The following is a 19,071-nucleotide window of genomic DNA, read 5'->3' as shown; positions in this document are numbered from 1 at the left end:
GCTTTGGGGCTTTATCCAAAGAGATTAGGATCTCTGGCATGGTTAAAAACAGAGCTTTCTGCTATGTAGCTATAGTTCATTGAAATGGGGTTTATTCTTTGTTTGCTGCTGCTACCTTGACTGAAAGCTAAAGAACTGCAAAGATTGATGCCACAGGCTGCACATAGATCATCGCTGCTTTCGCCACAACTGACATCGTTTGGGATATGCCAACAGCCCCATCTTCCACTCAGCTGTGGTCCCCTGAGGACAGCCTTGCCTGGGTGAGCCTCCTCTTCTTCTCACAATGGGATCAAAGGTCTCCAAATCATCAACGTATTTGACACCAAGCATGTGAATAGACCTGACTGACCCCAAGTTATGTCCATGAGGAGGAGCCTTATGGGCAGATCAGAGCCAGAGAGCAACAAGGCCAACTGCAGGGTACAACACATCATCAGAAGCATCCTCAGCCCCATAACTGCTTTCCTGTATCTGCCAACCACATTATTACCATTATTAACTCAAAATAACGTTCAAAGCTCTATTAGAAGAAGCACTAGAGCACAGACCAATAGAAAACAAGCCTGTCCTGGCCGGAGCAGGAGAGCAAGGCTGAGATGACCATGCAGGTCTTTGCCATCCCTTCCTCTTTGGAGAGTTAATTAGTGAGGCAAGGTAATGGTATTTGTGCATTTACTGCATGCACTGATCACAATAAATTTTGTCCTGTATGTTAAAGTCAGAAACATCTCGCATCTGCCAAAAAGCAATCAAGACCAATTAATGAAGATGTAATTTCCCCAGATGCTGCTATTAACATAATTCACCGTGTTCTTAGCAACATGAATATAATTAACCCAGTTAACCACAACTCTCATCACCACCACACCAAGCTGCCCACGCGGGCAGAGGAGCCTCCTGTGCCCAGGTGGCACATCCACAGGGCTGCAGGTCAGAGCTGGTCCCCAATTCCTTCACCTCTGGGGGTGGGTTTGGGAGTCAGAGATATGGCCCCCAGCCCAGCACTGGGGGCTCAGTGTTGGCAGAGGCTCTTCTCAGAGGTAGGACAGCACAACAGCTCTGACCCCACATGGTTTACACGACTCAGATGCACCTCCCCAACATGACTGGTGACACCACAGCAGACCCACCCCAGCCCTGGGGAAGGTGCACACCCATGTTGGTCAAACACATGGCAAAAATTAAGACAGTCCCTTAATGCAGGCTGCCCTCCAGCCCCTTTTTTTGGATTCGCACCCTGTGTAAGGGTGTGGGACACACACAGCTTTGTCTTCACCACCATCCAATACACAATAACTCACTGTTGGAGAGCAGCAGGACCAGCTGGGAGTCCAAGGTGATCCTCATCCATGGGGTGCAGTCCTGCAGGGACTGGTACCAGGGTCCATTGACGCCTCCACACACAGTGAGCCATGAACAAGATCCAGGATCCCACCACAGTCCAGTAGCTGGGAGCAAAAGAAGACTGGGCTGGAGAGGTGGGACAACATGATAGAAAGCCCCTTCCGAAGACAAGGCTGCAGCCAGGACTGCTGGCCAGGGCTGAGCTGCAGTGGACTCCAGTGCCTGGGGGTGGGTGTGTGCCCCAGGTGAATCTGGGCAAGGCCATAAAGGGCCCCCAGGTGCTCTTTCTCCAGTGATAGCCAAGCAGTGAGCAGCTGGCAAAGGTTTCACATGCCACAGCCTGTGCTTGCCATGGGCTGGGGACAGGTGCTGCTCCCAGTGCTGATGTGGAAGGGCAGTGGGATTTTCTCCGTGGTCTGTTCTAACTCAGCACTGCTGCTGCTTCTAAGCAGGAAGAAGAGGAGGTGAAGGTTTAGGTGTTCAGACCAAATTTCAGGGTTTACCCAGTGCTTTGGTCCTTGAAGAGCCAAGGCAAAACTCTCATCCTGTGCCTGTGTCCCCATCTTGCTCTTACCTATCACTCCCCAAAAGCAGGAGGCAGGAGCTGGAGCTGCCTCTGGGAAGGACCAAGCCTCCTGCAGCCCCCAGGCCATGTTTCAGCAGTGAAGCAGGATCACTGGCCACCTTCAGGGCTGACGGGATGCAGGCAAGATGCTTTAGCCAGTCCTAGTCACTTGCATAAAAATTATTTCAATTTTCCATGATTTTAGAGAACTGACATTTTCAAGTGGTCAAAATTGGTCAGAAGCCACAGTTTCATCCATGTCTGAGTATGCCCTGAAAGGGCTTCTCCACTGGGTTTTTGGGCAGGGTTTTATTTAATCGACCCCCATTTTCAATGTAATTTCACTTCAAAAAAAACCCACAGGCAGCATTTCTAAAAAGCTCAAAAAATTTGGAAGGGCTTTTTTTTCCTGAGGGAAGAGCCCCTGGTTTCTCTACCAGCCTTTTTTTCTCATGCAAGAGGAAACAAGAAAGAGGATTTTAAAAATTAATGAATGCCTTTTTTTCCCCCCACGAATGTGGGGAGTTTTCAAATGAATTTAAACTATTCAGTTCATTCTTTTGATAGCTTTGGTCAATAGGGAGTTATTTCCCAGACAGCTCTGGGAGCACCTTGAAACTTCTAAAATTTGGAGAAGCATTGACCAAACCCCATTTCCTGGTTTGAGACCACTAGTGCTTTAAATAAATCATCCGGTTTCTTGCAGATTGATTTAACTCAAATCACCTGAAAATTCTAAGCGTAAAAATGTGGGTAATCTGCCAGGTCAGAAAAAACAGGACATTTTAATGAAAGTACAGACCTCTCCAAACCAGTGAGTAGTTTAGCAATTACCTGATATAATAACGTGTAAAAAGATGCTATGGACAAAGGTGAGATCATTCATGTTAATTAAAGTGTCCGAACCACAACACTTCTGCCTTAATAGAGGCGTTGTAAAGTGATGATAGAACGGTCATTGCTTTTGTGTAATTACGGAAGAATAGAGAATTAACAAGGTGCCTTCGTGAAGGGCCGGGGGAACGCTGCCAGCTCCTCGCGGTGCTGGGCGGGCGGTGCTCGGGGGTTACCTGGGCGCCAGAGGGAAAGCGAAGTGCCAGGGTGGGGGGTGTCGGGGTGAGAGGCTGCCACCAGCATGGGCAGCTGCTCCCCGCAAGGGAATCGCCCAAATCCCGCACTGAGAAAGGTCGGGTTTCCTGCTGATCCCCAGAGTGACCCCCCCTTTGCTTTTTCCCACGGCCGCAGCTCTCCTGCCTTGCGCCCCTTCTCTGGGAGATGCAGCCACCAAACCGAACTCGCTGCAAGCGCCAGGGACGCCCCCGTGACACGTTCTAGGGTACTTTTGAGCAATGTGCTGTCCTTTCCCCCCAGGCAGGTGGACTGGCGCGGGCGCTTCCCTAAAGCCCAGGAATCCTGAACCGCCCCGGCCGCATCGCCGCCCCGGGGGAGGTATGAAACATTCATCCGGAAAAGCGAGCGAGAAAGTGAGCGATTGACTCCGTGACGGGGCGATTAGGGCACGGGCGAGGGGGAGATCAATTACTCATCCCCAGCGAAGCGGCTTCCACAGCAGGGAGAGCAAAGCCTACCAGCATCCAGCTGCCAGCAGCTGGAGACCTCCAGGAGGCAAGAGGAACCCCCACTCACTGCTTCCCCATCTTCATCCCACCGGTGTTTGTACCCCTTTTATAAGGGATGCAGTTTGGTCCCCAAACTGGGGTCGAGACCCTGCGCCCCAAAAAGGAGGGACCTGGAGGGAAGGAGCCCCAGTGCTGGTCTGTCGTGGTCCCCTCCATCCCTTCTCTGCAAGATGGAGATAATAACCCTGATGGGGAGTGTGAGAGGGGTGGAGGGTAGAGGATTAGTATGTCTAAGACACCACAGAAAAGCCAGCAAGGAAATGGTGTCCCTGCTGGAGAGCAGGGGTGAAGCCTACACCCTCGCTGGGCTGCAGCCCAGTGCAGCTCCCTAAATTCCCTGCCTGCCCAGGGGTCTTCCAGCAACACACAGGATGTGTGGCTGGTCCCCCATCACTGCCCTACCTCCCTCTGGGTGTTGGGCTCTGCCTGCTCCTGCTGCACACATCAGCATGTTTGTGCAGGTTGAGGCTGCAGGAGGATCATCTCCAGTGCCTGGGAGCATCAGCCCCACTGATGCACAGCACGTGCCAAGGTGGCTTTCTGAACAAAGTTTGCTTCCTTTTTTTTTCTGCACCACAGTAATTCTTTTATTCCATCAGCTACAGAAAATCAATGTGTCTTTTCGGTTAGAAGCCCTGGCTTGAAGCTTTCAGTTCCTTAAATCATCTTCCTGTGATTTAAAGGGAGGTGAAATCCCTCTCTGGTGTGAGGTGTGTGAGGTGCTTTCCCAGGAGAAGCCTCACCACAGAAAGACAAAGTGATGGCACAAGATGCAAGAGGGGCTGAGCCCCCATCCCCTGCCCCTTCATCCCCTGTCCCCACTGGCCCCCAGCCACCCCACAGAGCCCCTCCTGCCCCAGATCAGGACAGTGGCTCTGCCAGGTTTGGCTTCTCCACCTTTCTCACCCCCAGCAGCCTTCCAGTGCCAATGGGGAGGATTGGTGCTGGCAGGACCCCCAGCTCCCAGAAGGTGCCTGCAGGAACAGACCTGTGCCACTGGAACCCCACAGCATCATCCTTTTAACTTGCAAATAGCATGAGCTTGGTGGGGAAATGACTCAAGCACAGCAAACATGGGGTGCCAGGAGGCCGCTTCCAGCTCCGCTCCTGGGAGCGCAGCAGCACCCACACGCTAATCCAGCCAGATGTTATTAAAGCCTTGATCGAATTAAACACAGAAGGCTTTTAAGTTCTCCTTTTGGATTTATACAGAGTAAATTCTTCAGAGAGAATCTGCTAACTGACAGGTTACTTTTAAAAAATTTTGGCAGCTTGCTGGGTTGGAGCATCGGGTGCCCAGCCAGGGGCAGCTGGTGGATGCTTACAGGGTCCATGTGTTTCCCTAATGCTTTATGGACTTGGCTGAAACATCGGGAGGCTGTGGAGAACCCCAGAAATAATTTTTTATTAAATCCTGTTCTGAAGGCTTTTCCCCCCTTCCCACTTTCAAATTCATTTATTTAATTTCCCCCCTTGAAATAAAGACTAATGTTGCTTAGTTGGAAAGCGTGGCTCTTTTGTCTCGGCTTGCAAGGAAAGAAAATAGCCTTGTTCCCCTTTTAATGCTCATGCATGAAAAATCTCCGGGCAAAATCTCCATTTATCAAGCCAGATTGAAGGGCATACAACAGAGGAGCTTATTGCTCTGTGCCTCTTACCTTGTACCTCTGTTTGTGCTCTCAAGTGGTGTGATTAAGAAGATTGCTTTTGCTTTTAGGTGTCATGGGATAGAAAATTTACAGCAAGGGGAAGCAAGGACATACGTGCAGCTTTACATGGAAATCACAGCATTTCAGAACAATTAAGAGAGAGGCATCAAGTTTGAGGCACGAAGTGATTTTCAGCATCGATGTGCTGAGAAAGGCCAGTGGGAAGCTGTTGGGGGTGGAGGGCTCAGGCTGGACCTCTGATGGTGCCACCAGCTGACCCAACCACAGGGAGCTGCTCCGCTGTGTCTATTCCACCAATAACAATATAATATTGCTGCTTTTCACCGACCTCAACACAGTATTTTAAACAATTATTTATAGAATTAATAGAGAAGTCAAATAACTCAAATGAATTATAACATTTTAAAGTAATTATTTGCTATAAATGAACACAAATGGTTTCAATACATAATGCATTAACTCCAGCAGCAGGGAAATTCATCCCAATTAGAGGTGTGCCAAGGCTGTGGCACGTCATCAGGGCACTTGGCTCTGGAACCAGCCTGAAACCATTCATTGGCTATAAATTCATATTTTTCCCTCCCATAGAAACTCCTCATGGCCTTTACTTTTTAGTAGCACACATCCAGAGTGAGCTTTTCCATTCTGTCCAATAATTGTTCCACTTTGTTCCATGTAATTCCACAGGAGGTGCAGTAGTGGAGGGACAAAGCCCAGCCATCAGGCTCATCTGCTCTAAAGTAATTTTTTCTTGCACAGAAAATCTGTAGTGAGCAACCAGAGTATTTTAATGCCAGCAGCCAAATATGCTGGATAAAAAAGAGGGGGTGAGGTATCCACAAGGATCCTGATGGCATCAGGAGGGAGCTGCTCCCAGCCTTCCCTACCAAACCCCATCTCTTGGCCAAACAGGGACCATGCCTCAAATCAATCATCAGGGCAGATATTTTGTAGGCACGGTGCAGTTTCTTCCACCTAATTCAATCACTGCATAATTAAATTACCTTCTCTGGCACCTATTTATTTGTACCAAAAGCACACGCTTTCCATCTTTTATTTTTATCCTTCCAGGCAGCTGATGTTGGACGATGCAATCAGTGGTGACAGAAAGGTTCTGTTTCGATTAATGAGAGAGCAAAGTTCTGGGAGGAGGAGAGGCAGAAAAGCTGGGATGGAGGAGGACTTGTGATAATTCAGGATGATTAGGGCTAATTGCCCTGTGTTACTGCCAGTTGCAGTTTCCGAGGCAGAACTACCAGGCTGTGAAGGTCTGGAGGTGTCCTCTGGGTGCTCGCAGGGATGGTGAGATGGCTGCCCAGTTTTCCGTGGGACTCACTGTGGCCCCATCGCTGCTTATGGATCACAGGGCAGGGCAAGCAAAGGGACAGGGATGTTGTCCTGAGAGATCCAGCCATGACAGAGGGATGGAGGAAGAAGCTTGGTTTGATGTAGAAGCTCCACATGGAGAAAGTTGCTAGCAGTGATCCTTGGTGCATTACCATGGCACCATGTTGGCAGACAAACAACAAACTCAGCCGTGGCTTCTGCCAGCATGTTTTTCCATGGAGAAAATCAGAAAGTGCCTGTCTGTCTGCAGCTCCCTGAAGTGTGGTGTTTATAATCCTCAAAAACCACAGTGCTGGCTGCACCTCATCCTTTGATGGACGTGTTGGTTCTCAATTCCAATGACACCTTGTGGCAAATGAGTCCAGCTAAATATTTCCTTTAGCTGTGTCAGCGCTGTCGCAGTGTAACTGTCTGGCTTTCCCTCTGGTGCCTCGATGATGTGGCCATGTTGGCTCTCCTCTAATCCTCCTCTTCCACCCTCTCTGTTGGCCTCATCTCCATCATCCGACTCCTCCCAGTATCTCATTGAAGACTGAGGCAGTAAAATCTCATCTTGACAGACTTCAGCAGGAGCACCTGGATTGCACCCAGACAGTTTATATTTTTATTAAACAACAAGTCACATAGCTTGCTCCAGTTCACACAGGTCACCATTATCCTGGAGTTACACAACCCAGGAACACCTGGACTCCCTCAAATAGTGCCTGCTTTGGTAGTGGATGTGTGTGATATCCCCACACTCACATTAGCCTATTTTTCAAGGCATCTGGTTTGCTTTTGGGAACTCCCAATCCTCAGGAAAGCAAAATGTGAAGAGACTTGGCTCCTTCCCAAAAAAAGCACAGTCAATATATAAAATATTCTCTGAGTTTGCTTTGCCCTTGTGTGGCTTAAATATTCCACTAGGATCATGGAAATAAGGAGAAGGGTTTTTATTATTACTAGTTTTGCCTATTTCTTATTAAGTTTTGCCATCTCCATGTCCTTTCTGTCCAGGTGGGATCCTGCTGGCTAGGGGCTGACATCACAACTGCCCTCGGGCTGTCTGGGAGCCCCTGGGCCACTTCTTCCTGCTCATCCCTGTCTGCTGCTGGTGCTGGGAGTTGGGAAGGGGCTGTGCGGGGGACCCAGCCCAGTCCACCAGCCACTCTCCATCACCTGCACCGGCTGTGGCAGCCCAGGGAAATAATGTCACCACATCAAAGCACCCTGTGCAGCAGAAAGCCTTGTGAGCATCTCTGACAGAGCCCAAATTTGGATGGAAAGTGTTGCTTGGGAAATGGGAGGTTTCTGCTCAGCAAAACCCAGAGAAGCTGCCCTCCATCGCTACCCCATCAGGGGTGATTTCAAAGGGTTTCCACCCGCCGCTGTTTCCCCAGCACCATCACTCAGGCAGGACTCGGGGGCGTGAGGGGGATCTCTAAGGGCATTTATGGCCATCCATGGTGGGGCTGGCCTGTGCTGAGATGGGTCAGGTGAGGAGACAGGCGATGGTAATGGGAACAACAGGTGAAGAAGCAGAGTTCCCACTCCCAGGTGTTTGTGTGCATTTGGATATCTGTAGAAAGATGTCTGGACTACTGAAAGCAATGGAGGTAAGTAAGGAGTATTTTCCAATAGAAATATATTCTTATTTGTTCTTGGAACCTAAAATTCTACCCATGCCCTGTGGCAGCCATAGGAACAGACCCGCCAAAGTCATCTTTGTGGAGAACAGAAGTTTGGAAATAACGGGAAGCTTTTATCCAGAGCAAAACCTTTGTCATAAAACTCCAGAAAATGAATTTCATTTTCAATGGGTCCCCTGGGGCTTAAAATATAAGTATCTGAGGATTCATGTAGTAGTAAAAGTCTATAAAAGTCTTTGAAGCAAATGGGCTATTGAGGAATTATGTGTGGAAATGAATGGCTGGATTTCTCTGCAAATCTCTTCATAGAGATGCCCTGACATAACGAAGACACAGCAGATGCATTAGTAAAAATCTTCTTTTTAATAACTGCTATACCTCATGGTTTTCCTGAAGTGAGGGTTTACCAGATGGAAAATCCACTTAAAGACTTTTATCTAGAAAGGAGGCTGCAGTCATTCAGTGGGAAGAAGCCCGCTTGGTTCTCCATTCCCTCCCTGGGGTGAGGGATGCTGTACCAGTCTGTGTAATACTCAAAAGCAGTGAAAGACTTCCTTTCCCCTGGCATAGGGTGGTCAAAAGATGATCTGCAGTCCACAGCCAACTTTATGGTAACAAAATGTAAGAAGAAAAAAGCAATTTATGGAAATACAGTGGTTCTTGGCCAGGGCAATGCCACACACGTCACCCACAAAACACCTGACAGACAGAAAATGCACTTGAAGAACATGAGCTGAGTTAGTTTTACATAAGTGCCTAGTTTTCTGTGGAAACACAGCTCCCTGCTTTAATTATTATCGATTTTCTCTTTTCCAAGGAAATGTTGGGCCTCTCTAAACCCCCTGCTGCTGACTCCAGAGATCTCACAACGATTTTGGCTGAGCAAGCATTTCTCTTGCAAATCTAAATATTTATGCTACAGCTGTGTAAACAGCCCAAACTCGAAGCAGGGGTATTTTTAGTGTTCTTGAATTGTAGTGAAGGACCAAGACAGACACGTCGTGGACTCTGACATCTTCTTCTGCTGTTTACTGCATGTCATTGGTGATGGGCTCAGCCCCCTCAGCTCCTTTCTCAAGGTACTTGCTCTGATTATTTATGTGGATATATATATCCGGATGGATAGGAATTAGGTGGTAATTATTTTGTGTTGCATCGTTTATCTGGATGCCAAATGTACATCTGCTTAAATGCAGAGGTTTAAAATCATACAACATTAAAAAGGAAAAAAAAAAGGCCGTTGTTAAAACACGATGTTCAGGAGGGAGAAAAGTTATTCCTTAGCATACATCCAAAGAATATGTTACCAATCTTGGCATGACTCTTCACAGGTCCTTCTCATGGAGAAATTATTTACTTGGCATGGAACAAGCTGGACTTTTGTTTACAAGAGCTGACCTAGAGGTTACTTTATCCATAACTTGTGGCTCAAGAGCCAGGTGGGAGTGTGCACTTGCCTGATAAGGTATCGATGTGATTGCAGCCCCCTCCCTGATTTTGGCCGGGTAAATAAAGGGTTTAATGTGTACGTGTGTAGTGTCTCTGCAGAGTCACTCACAGCTTTGACCAGCTGCCTGCAGACATCACTGATGGGAGGAAGTGAGAGAAGGTGGGAATTGCGGGGGATGAGCTGCCTGAGTTAAACACAGTTCAAAATAGATAAAGGAAATAAATGATTTTTTCCTCTGGTCATAATGAAAAAGGATGCAGCTTGCTTTCAGAACTGTCATGCCAGCCGGGACATGCAACAGTCTCTGGCTTGCATTGGAGGGGTTTTAACTCTATTTGGGGCTTCATCTGAGCAGTGAAAATGGCCTGGTCCCCTTCCCATGGGGGACAAGCAACGCATCCCCCAACCTGCCTGGGTCCCATCATGGAGACAGTGGAGGGGGGTCACCTGCAAAGCAGCAGGGAAGGACCTCCAGGACTGCATCCCAAACCCCCACAGCACTGCTGTGCCTCCCAGAGCGAGAGCCCACACCTCAGCAGGTACAGCAGGGGGGATGCAAACACCCAGTGTTTATTTAGGGGCTTCCCTGAATAAACACTTCACTCCCAAGTGGCAATGTGGCTGCTGGCACCTTGCCTGGGCAAGGAATCAATTCCCCTAAGTGACACCCCCACTCTTTGGTGGCATGTCCGGGAGGCACAAGGCTCAGGAGTCCTGGGCTCGCTGGGTCGGTGTGGGCAGTGCCCTCCTGCTGTGGGCGTGATCCCATCAGGAGCTGTTCCAAGAGCAGGGGGTTGAGACTTGACTCCTCAAAAGCAGTTTCTGCTCAGATGTTAGTGTTTTGGAGCCTCAACTTCACCTTGAACAGGAGCAGTTCACCAGCATACTCCAGCATCAGCCCCACACACATGCTCAAGCCTTTCGACAAATTTGGTTAAAACAAAACACAGTACTGTGCAGGAACAGAGCTCAAATTTCAAGTCAGGGAGGCCTCGTACCATGGGGAATTTGACTGACATGGTTAATATTAAGCAAACAATTTCTAATAGGGGAACATTGCCAGAAATACAGGGTTTTTCTTTTCAGGTGCAAAAGAAAAACTGGCAATTGGGGTCTCAATTTTCTCCTGGTTTTCACCAGGGAGGTTATCACAGTTTGCAAAGTGCTGCTGGGGCAAGAAGGACTGAAACCAACTCCTTATGCTCTGCCACTTAATTAATTTTAGGCACTTCACAGTAAAACATAATTTGGCCCAATTTCTACAAATGAGAAGACTGGTAAAAATGCCTGGCTCACCCAGTTCCATTGCACCCCCCAAATGTGCTGCAGCCAAACATGGGAGCTTTTCCACCTGAATATTAAACAAGGAAGGGAAAGTAATTGAAGCCTCCTAAAATTAAGGGTCTAAATCCATTTACATTTACAAGCTTTGTAATTAAATAATAAACCATAATATTATCGCTTTCACTCTAAATGTGAATTCAAGAGCATATGTCTAAGATTACATTACAGCCTCTTATTTGTTTAGCCTGCTGCAGTCCCCGCTTGCAGGGAGGAAAAAATTGCACGGAGAAGAAGAAATTAAATCCCTGAGTCCCAGAGCCACAGCAGGTCCCTTCTGCTTTAGGCTGGGCAGGTTCAGTCAGGCTTTTCCTTCCAAAGCTGCTGAGGCGCCTGATGCAGCACAAGCATCTTCCTTCCCCACGGGCAGATGGGCCAGTTACTGACCCCATCCTATGTCTGGCCTGCTCCTGATGAAACCTTGTGCCAGAGCCTGTCCCCTCTGTGTGACCTGTCCCTGAGGTGACTGCTTGGAGATGCTCACTCTGCCCCATCACACAGGTTCTTGTGTGCCAAGACAAGGCACAGACCTGCATGCTCATCCCCACTCCATGCCTGGCACCGGCAGCAGCACCTCTCTTTGGGGCCATGCTGGGCTTGAGGCATCTCTGCCCCTCTGGCAATCTCTGCCCATCCTGCCTTTGAGCACAGGGACAGCAGCACAGCCACCACTTGTCTGCTCTTTTATTTGCAGTCTCGGCAAAGAAATTAAGGGAGCGGGAAGGGGAATAAAGCAGTAAGTGATGAACAGCTGCTGTGCTTTACATTTCCCATGGTGACAACAATAAATTGCAGCCTGTGTGCAGAGCAGCCACTTCTGGGGAGAGAGAGGGGTTGGGGGAGCTTGTTCTGATGTCGGGGATTTATTTACAGACTATTTACTTTATTTCCTCCTGTGGTGTCCTCTCTCTTCTCAGTCTGAACTACAGCTCTGTGCTGGCATTGCCAAGGGTCCCAGAAGCCACTTTGCAAGGGCTTGCCACGGGAGCCAGTGTGAAAACGGCTTTGGGAACCTTCTTGGTTCAGAGTCTCTTGCCCATCATCTCGACATCATTTACTACTTTATAAATATTTAAAGATCTCATGTACATGTGCACAGCCTGCTGCAGCAGAGTTTCCCCCCAGCACAGCAGGGAGGAGACACCAGTTTATCCCAGTGACATGCTGGGACCAGGCAGCACAGCTGTGTGTCACCACGGGTCCAGCAGTGGCTGCCACCTGCCCTGTCCCCTCATCTCCATTCCCAAGTGAAAGGTAATGCACCCAAGACCATTATGTCCCTTTGTCACAGTCACCTAAACTCATCTGTCACTCCCTCCCGTTTTTCTTTCCTCTTTTATCCTGTTGTGTTGCTGGAGCAGCACTGGCAGCCGCCACCATTCAGAGCTTCTCCTTCATTTCCCTGTATGTTTTTAGAGGGCCTTTAAAACCACAAACATCAATTATCGCCGCAGAGTTTTCATCCCGCACAAGGGCACAATAAGCAATGCAAATGGCACAAATAAAGTGTTTGATATTTAATGATCCCACACTGGATGGGGAAGATGTGCTCTTGAACAGGAGTAGCTTTCTCAAGCCAGTGCAATGCAGAAGGACCTCTGCCTCTCATAACTAATTGAGCCCTAATGATTTTCCTTTATCATCCAAAATGAAAACAAAGGATTTAAGGGAGGTTTTATTGCAGCACTGTGGATCTTTCTATTCATTTTTTATTCCCCACATTAAAAGCTGTGCTTTGACTTGTCCTTCTGAAGCTGCCTCTCCCTGGTGTTGCTGCTGCTTTTGTAATTCTGTCCCTTTGCCTCTGAGGACTGGAAAACAGACGCTGTGGCTCATACAGCCTCTGCCAGGAGAAAAGGTGCCCAGACTGTCCCCATTAGCCACACTGTCCTCCAAGAACTTATGGGTTTGGGTATTTCAAACCGGGTGCGAATTACCAGGGTTGCACAGGCACCAAGAGGGAGGTTAGCCCAAGGCACAGGGGGAAAGCTCACCCATCCCCAGCTCTCATGAAGGATGATGGAAATGCCAGAAAGGACCAGGGCAGAGCAGATCTTGAAGCAACAATGCTTCATTCCCTCCAGCTGGGGGGGGGGCAGTGATTTGGAATGAGCTGCTTGCTTGCCCTGGCTCCCTGGAAGCAAAGCCCACTGGCACCCTCCCTGGCACACTCCTGCACCAGCTGCAGGGTGCATATTTAACAGGGAGAAGAAAGGGAAGACTTGTTTTTGCCAGGAAAACACCCAGGATGTGTACTGCATGCACTCTTCCCTGTGCTGAGCCCTGTGTTCAAGTAGAGGCACTGAGTAAAGGAAAGATGGCAGGACGGGAACAGCACTGAAGGAAATCTTGCAGTTGAATCATTCTGAAAATGGCAATGGCTCAAATCACTGTACAGCTCTTTCTGGCCATTTGATGTAATTAAGGCTGGGCTCTGAGGTGCCATCTCAGCCCCATGACACATTCCAAATTGCTGCTCCTCTGCAAAGCTGCCTTCAGAGCTGTCCTTGAGACATCAGCAGAGGGGTTAATTGGAATCGACAGGAAAATTGGCCTCTGGAGGGAGAAATGTGGATGCTGGATGTGTGCGAGCCAGTGGGAATGGAGCCATGCTGCTGCCAGGGCCCTGATATCCCCTTGCACAGTAGCAGTGGGTGCTGGCACCCATGAGACCAGTGACTCCACGTCCAGCCCAACCTCAGCTGCCTTCACTCCAGCTGTCTTTGTCCCAGCAGCCAGAGGCAGCCCAGACACCAGCATGGAAATCCCACAGGCACCAGTGCTGCTGAGCTCACGTGATTACCCCATGCCCATGGGCAAGGCTGAGGATGGATCTGGCCCTTCCAGCTACCAGCTCTCCAAATCTGGCATTGACACTGAGCTCAGTGCCTGGGTGCGGGCAGGATCTTAAGGGGGATAAAAACAGAGCTGGAGCCCAGCCACTGGGCCACCTCCCTCCTTCCTCACCCTTGAGCAGCGCACCAGCTGCTTTGCAGAGTTTTGGACTCCTGTCATTTTTCTAGGTATTTCTCGTCTCCTTTCATGCCATTAATCACACTATTTCAATTAACAGACCTGAACCATTGAGCAGACCTGTCCTGCACTAATGTGTTATTAATTGGGTCGGGTTGGATGGCAGCAATATTGAGTGCCAGGCAGCTCCAAGCTTTCATCTTCCTGGTCCAGGCTTGTTTCATTTATCTAATCACCTCCCCAGTGCCACAGGGGCCCCTGTCACTTTTTCCTTCTCCACTCACCTTCAAGGAACCCTGATACACTTTCTGCATTGCCTGGTATCAACTATATACTGAAGAGAGTCATATCTAAGTCACAGTACTCTCCCAAGAAAAATCAATGATTGTTTACATTACTACAATCTCTATTTTAAAGTAATTCATGGCAGAGCTGTGCTATTAATTTTATTAAGTTGTTAATAGTGGGCAGATATTATTCTGCTCCATTGATCCCAAGTTGATGCAATTACCACTTACAAAGCTTACGCTGTATGGCTGAAAATTTCAATTCTGCTTGCAACCTGAAGCTGTACATTAAAAATGTGCCAAGCCAGATGCTGGTGGTGGAACTTGGGGAAAGTTGATTCAAAACAAACAAGGAACTGCCCAAATATTATAACTTCCACCCTTTTAAAGGAGAGGTACAAAAATCAGCCTGGAACCCAGCCTTTCCCAAATGGCCCCTGCCTAAGGGAGGGACAGATACTGTCCTCAAACCTCCTGGATCCTATGGTTCACAGAAAACTCATCATTGTGGATTATTGGTTAACTGAAACAGCCTCTGATGTGAATGGGAAATTTTATAGGCGAAACTAAGTTTAGCTCTATCTGCACAGAAAACATATCAAAAGCCAGGACAGGCCCATGACTAGCTAAGTGTGCATCTGTTTACAACGGATAAATATAAGTCAGAGGCCTCGGATTTCTTTCCCTCTTCTCTAGCTAAAAAAATTATATGATCAACTTCACTCAGTTAAAATGGTTGTTCCACACTATAAACCAGCAGCCTTGTCTCCCACGCAAAACAAATAAATGAAAAAATAAATTATGTGCTTAACTCTCCACAACTGAGAGATGTTCTGCAGCTGGGAAGCTCCTCAGGGTGGCTGCATGGTGCTAGAGGAGGGTGTGTGCCAGGGGCTCTGTGAGCTGGCATGCAGGAGCAGAATCCCTACTGTTTATCTGGGATGCTCCTTGCTGCCCATCTCCTGGTGCCAGCTTCCAGCAAGCTCAGCCACTGAGATTCCCTATGGAGGGATGCTCAGGGGAGCATCCCTGAGCCTGGCTGGGGTAGAGCAGAGCACATGCTCTGCCCCTCAGTGGGGCGTCTGGGTGACAGAGGAGCAGGCACAGCAACTTCCCAGACCCAGCAGTTCTTACACTGGTCAGAAACAAAGCTGTTTGCAAGGCGGTGCTGAAACAGAAGTTCAGATTCATGAGCGTTTTTGCTATTGAAAGGGGTGATTTTTAGCATTTCCCCTCCCTTGTACTTTTTAAACCATTTAAACCACATGGCCGTGTGGGTTTTTTGACCCTTTTGGAGAGTGGAGGACTGTGCTTAAAGCTTCTTCTTCCTGCAGAAACTGGGCTATGAGCAGCAGGAGCAGCACGACCTGTCTGCTGTACAGGTGTGGGGAGCCCAGAGCACAGACCAAGCCTGCAAACAGCTCTCTCCAGGCAGACCAGATGCATATTAGCCCAAGTGCCTTTCCTAGTGCTCGACACGCTTTACCAGGGGGTAAGTTATAAGCAAATCCTTCCCCTGCCTCACCATCCAGACAGCTCAAAGTCCCTTGGAAACTCTGATAGAGTTTGGCTCATCAGCGTATCAGGATCTGTTTTATTTTATCTGCCCGCACAAGCCTGCATGCAGGGATAGATCAGATTAACATGACTGATGAAAAACATCCTCCTCTTTATCCCCTCTGACAGCAGCAACCCTTTATCAACAGTCTGAAGACAAAGTTTTCTCAGCCATAAGTTTTCTGCCCTGAGGGTTTGTTGTTGGTTTGTTGTTTTTTGTTGTTTTTTTTCCAGTAGAAGTTTATTTTTGCTTCAAGAAAAATCACAACATTTTGATGGAAGATTTTTCAGCCATCCTTATGCATTAGACATGGTGGCAGACAGCCTTGGCACATCAACATCTGCTCCTTCTCACTGGATTGAATTTAATATCTGGTGTATGAGTGCTAACCCTCCCCTGGAGCTTTGTTGGAATCAGCTCAGTGAGATGGCTGGAGAGAAGAAAATAGCTCCTTTTCTGAGGGTTTCCAAACACTTTTCCATAGTGACCCTCTCATCATTTTATCCCCTTTTACAAAGCTAACTTCATAATGCCCTCCAATGAGGCTTTGGGGAGGACAGTGCTATAAATTGCAGCCCAGTGAATCCGCCGCTCACTGCTGCTAATATACTGCATTTATCCTCACTGCCACAGAGGCTGTGGCAGCCAAAGGAGGAGAGGAGAAAAGTAATTACTTCTCGCTCAGCTTGTCACCAAATCCTTTCATCAGCCCTCTCACGTCTTTTTTGGCTGCCTGAGTGACTTGCCAAGCTCTGCTGTGCCAGTGCTGGATTCAGTGGTGCTGGCATAATGGGGTGTGAGGCATATGGGGGTGCTGGCATAATGGGGAAGGGGTTGGGTGACACGGGCACTGGGAGCCCCCTCAGTGTCCAGCAGGCCCCAGGCTGCCTGTTCATGTGCACCAAGTCTCATCAGCCCAAACCATTGCCCCTTGAATGCCATTAGGATCCCCCGATCAAAATGTGGGTTTGTTTCAGCCAGGAAGTCTTATCCCAGAAGCATCCCCTGTGTGGAGTGAGGGAGAAAAGAAGGGGTTTCCTCCAGGTTTTGGTTTTTTTTTTTCTAAATACTCTTCAGTTGTTAAAGAGCCTAATCTCCTGGAGAGGACTCAGACTCCATATCTTCATTCAGCAGTGTGGATCAGCCAGACATTGAGCTAAAAGCAAAGCTACTGACTCATGAAATGAATCCAAAATTAGGCCAATTTGCTGGTTGGTGCTGAGGTTCCCAGGAGCAGCAACATCTTCCTGAGACCTGAAACTAGGTGGGATATCAACAGCCCTTGCCTGGGGCATGTATTAAATTGAAAACAAATATTTTGAACAGAACCTGATGGGCCATTTTTCTGATTTTCTTCAAGTCCTGCAAGATCAAAGAAAAGATGAACAGCAAGGGCCACTTACCTCTGAGGAGGTGGTAGATGTGGGGACCACTGGTGATGCAGTGAAAGTATTCCACTTAACTGGCCCAGCACTGCCGTCATTGGGCTGTCATGCACTGAAACCAGTGTGCCATGTGATAAATTTGATGCACTTCACACTGAAATTGATGCATCACCTTTGGAATCAAATTTATCATCTCTTCTGTCACACTCCATATAGTGGATCAGAGTCACCACCTACTGAATTAAAATCTTCACGTGCAGTTTGCATCACACCATAAATCAGGACAAAATGGAATTAAATGCATTGTATGCTAAGAACTCATTCATCACACCATAAATTAAACATGGGACAAGCCTCTTAGGCTGGATGTGCCCAGTTATAGACTGCAGAGTCCACTGGGGAAAACATGACACCACTGATGTCACTGAGGGCTTGGTCATTAATTTCAGTTAACTTTTTAATCTACTGTTTACTGGATCCATCTCTGTCCTGGACCAACACAAAACTTGGGTACCCAGAAACTTCTGCTGTCAATGACTCTCCTATTAAACCATCCACATGTCCCACTTGGAGGTTTAGGCAGGAGCCTGGAGGAGAGATGCAAATCAGACCCCTACCCTGCTCCTGCACGGGAAATGGCAGCAAGAGGCTGAGAGGGCTTTGCAGCCCTTTCTGGCAGCCAGCACAGTGTGGGACACACACGCAGCACCTCTTGTCCTCAAAGGACTGTGTGCCAAGGAATGGCCAGGCTCAAAGTGTGTCAACATCCTTTTTGCTGGAGGGGAGCATCCTTCTCCTAACTTCTCAGCAGAGCTGCACAGGGCTCGCCATGGCTACAGGAGTTGTTGGATGCCCGACACCCCCTTTGCAGTCTTTGGACTTCTAAGAAACAGGAAGGGGAAAAAAACCCCAGGCTCAGGGATACATGTGCTGTCAGAACATCCCAAGCAGTTCAGCCCTCGGTGGCAGGTGTGTGACAAATGGAAAGAGGAGCACAGAGCAATGGATACCAGCTGCTCAAGGCCAAAGCTGGGGACTGAGGCAAAGACACAACTTCAGAAATTCTTATCTAAAACCAGATACTATTTTATCCCTTTTCTTATCTTTGTTAATTTTTGCTTTTCTGACAGCATCTCCCTGTGTGCTCTCACAGCATGGCCCCATCTCAGCTCCCCAGGAAAAGGTGGGACAAACTTCCAGCTGAAGCACAATGCAGTCAGATACATCCTTGGATCTAATCCATAGTCTTTCCTTTTATTTTTGTATTCATCTGGTCCTCTCAAAATCTGCTCAGGAGCAATTAAAGCCTGTCAGCTAGTAGCTGATGCAACTTCTATTTAATTAGCCCAGCAGCCAATAAAGATCTCATTCATCAAACTCTCATGGAAGGTGTGGCAGTGGAGAGGGGGATTTGTCACTTCTTCCCTAGATCCAGATGGCTGTGGAGCATCTATCAGTGATCCGATCACACGCATGGACTCATGTGCACATCTGAGGAGACCGAGCAGCTGGGACACATCTGTCCACAAGGCAGTTATGGGAGGAATCAGTGCAAGACTGTCCCAGGTGCTGTGGTAGCAAGTCCTGTTGGAAGCTCAGACTCCAGATAGCGACTAACCTGGGCAGAGAGTGACCCTGCTGGGATGAGCAGCTCTGGGGGGCTTTTCATCTTCTGACCCATTTTTGTGCTCTTCTCAGCAGCAGGAAAAGGCAGAGATGTGTAAGGAAGACCGAACATCAGCAGGATGAATTGGGGAAGAGGCCTGAAAAAAGGAGTTTGCCCCATAGCTGCTGCTTTGCCCTGGGAGGGGTTTAAGAGCTCCCCTCCCTGTCTGCCACACTGAACCTAAACATAATAGAGTTGGCAAAGCAGGAGATGG

This window comes from Lepidothrix coronata, unplaced genomic scaffold (genome assembly GCF_001604755.1).
Source record: "Lepidothrix coronata isolate B3197 unplaced genomic scaffold, Lepidothrix_coronata-1.0 Scaffold103, whole genome shotgun sequence".
Classification (NCBI taxonomy): domain Eukaryota; kingdom Metazoa; phylum Chordata; class Aves; order Passeriformes; family Pipridae; genus Lepidothrix; species Lepidothrix coronata.
This window is presented reverse-complemented; position numbering follows the sequence as displayed.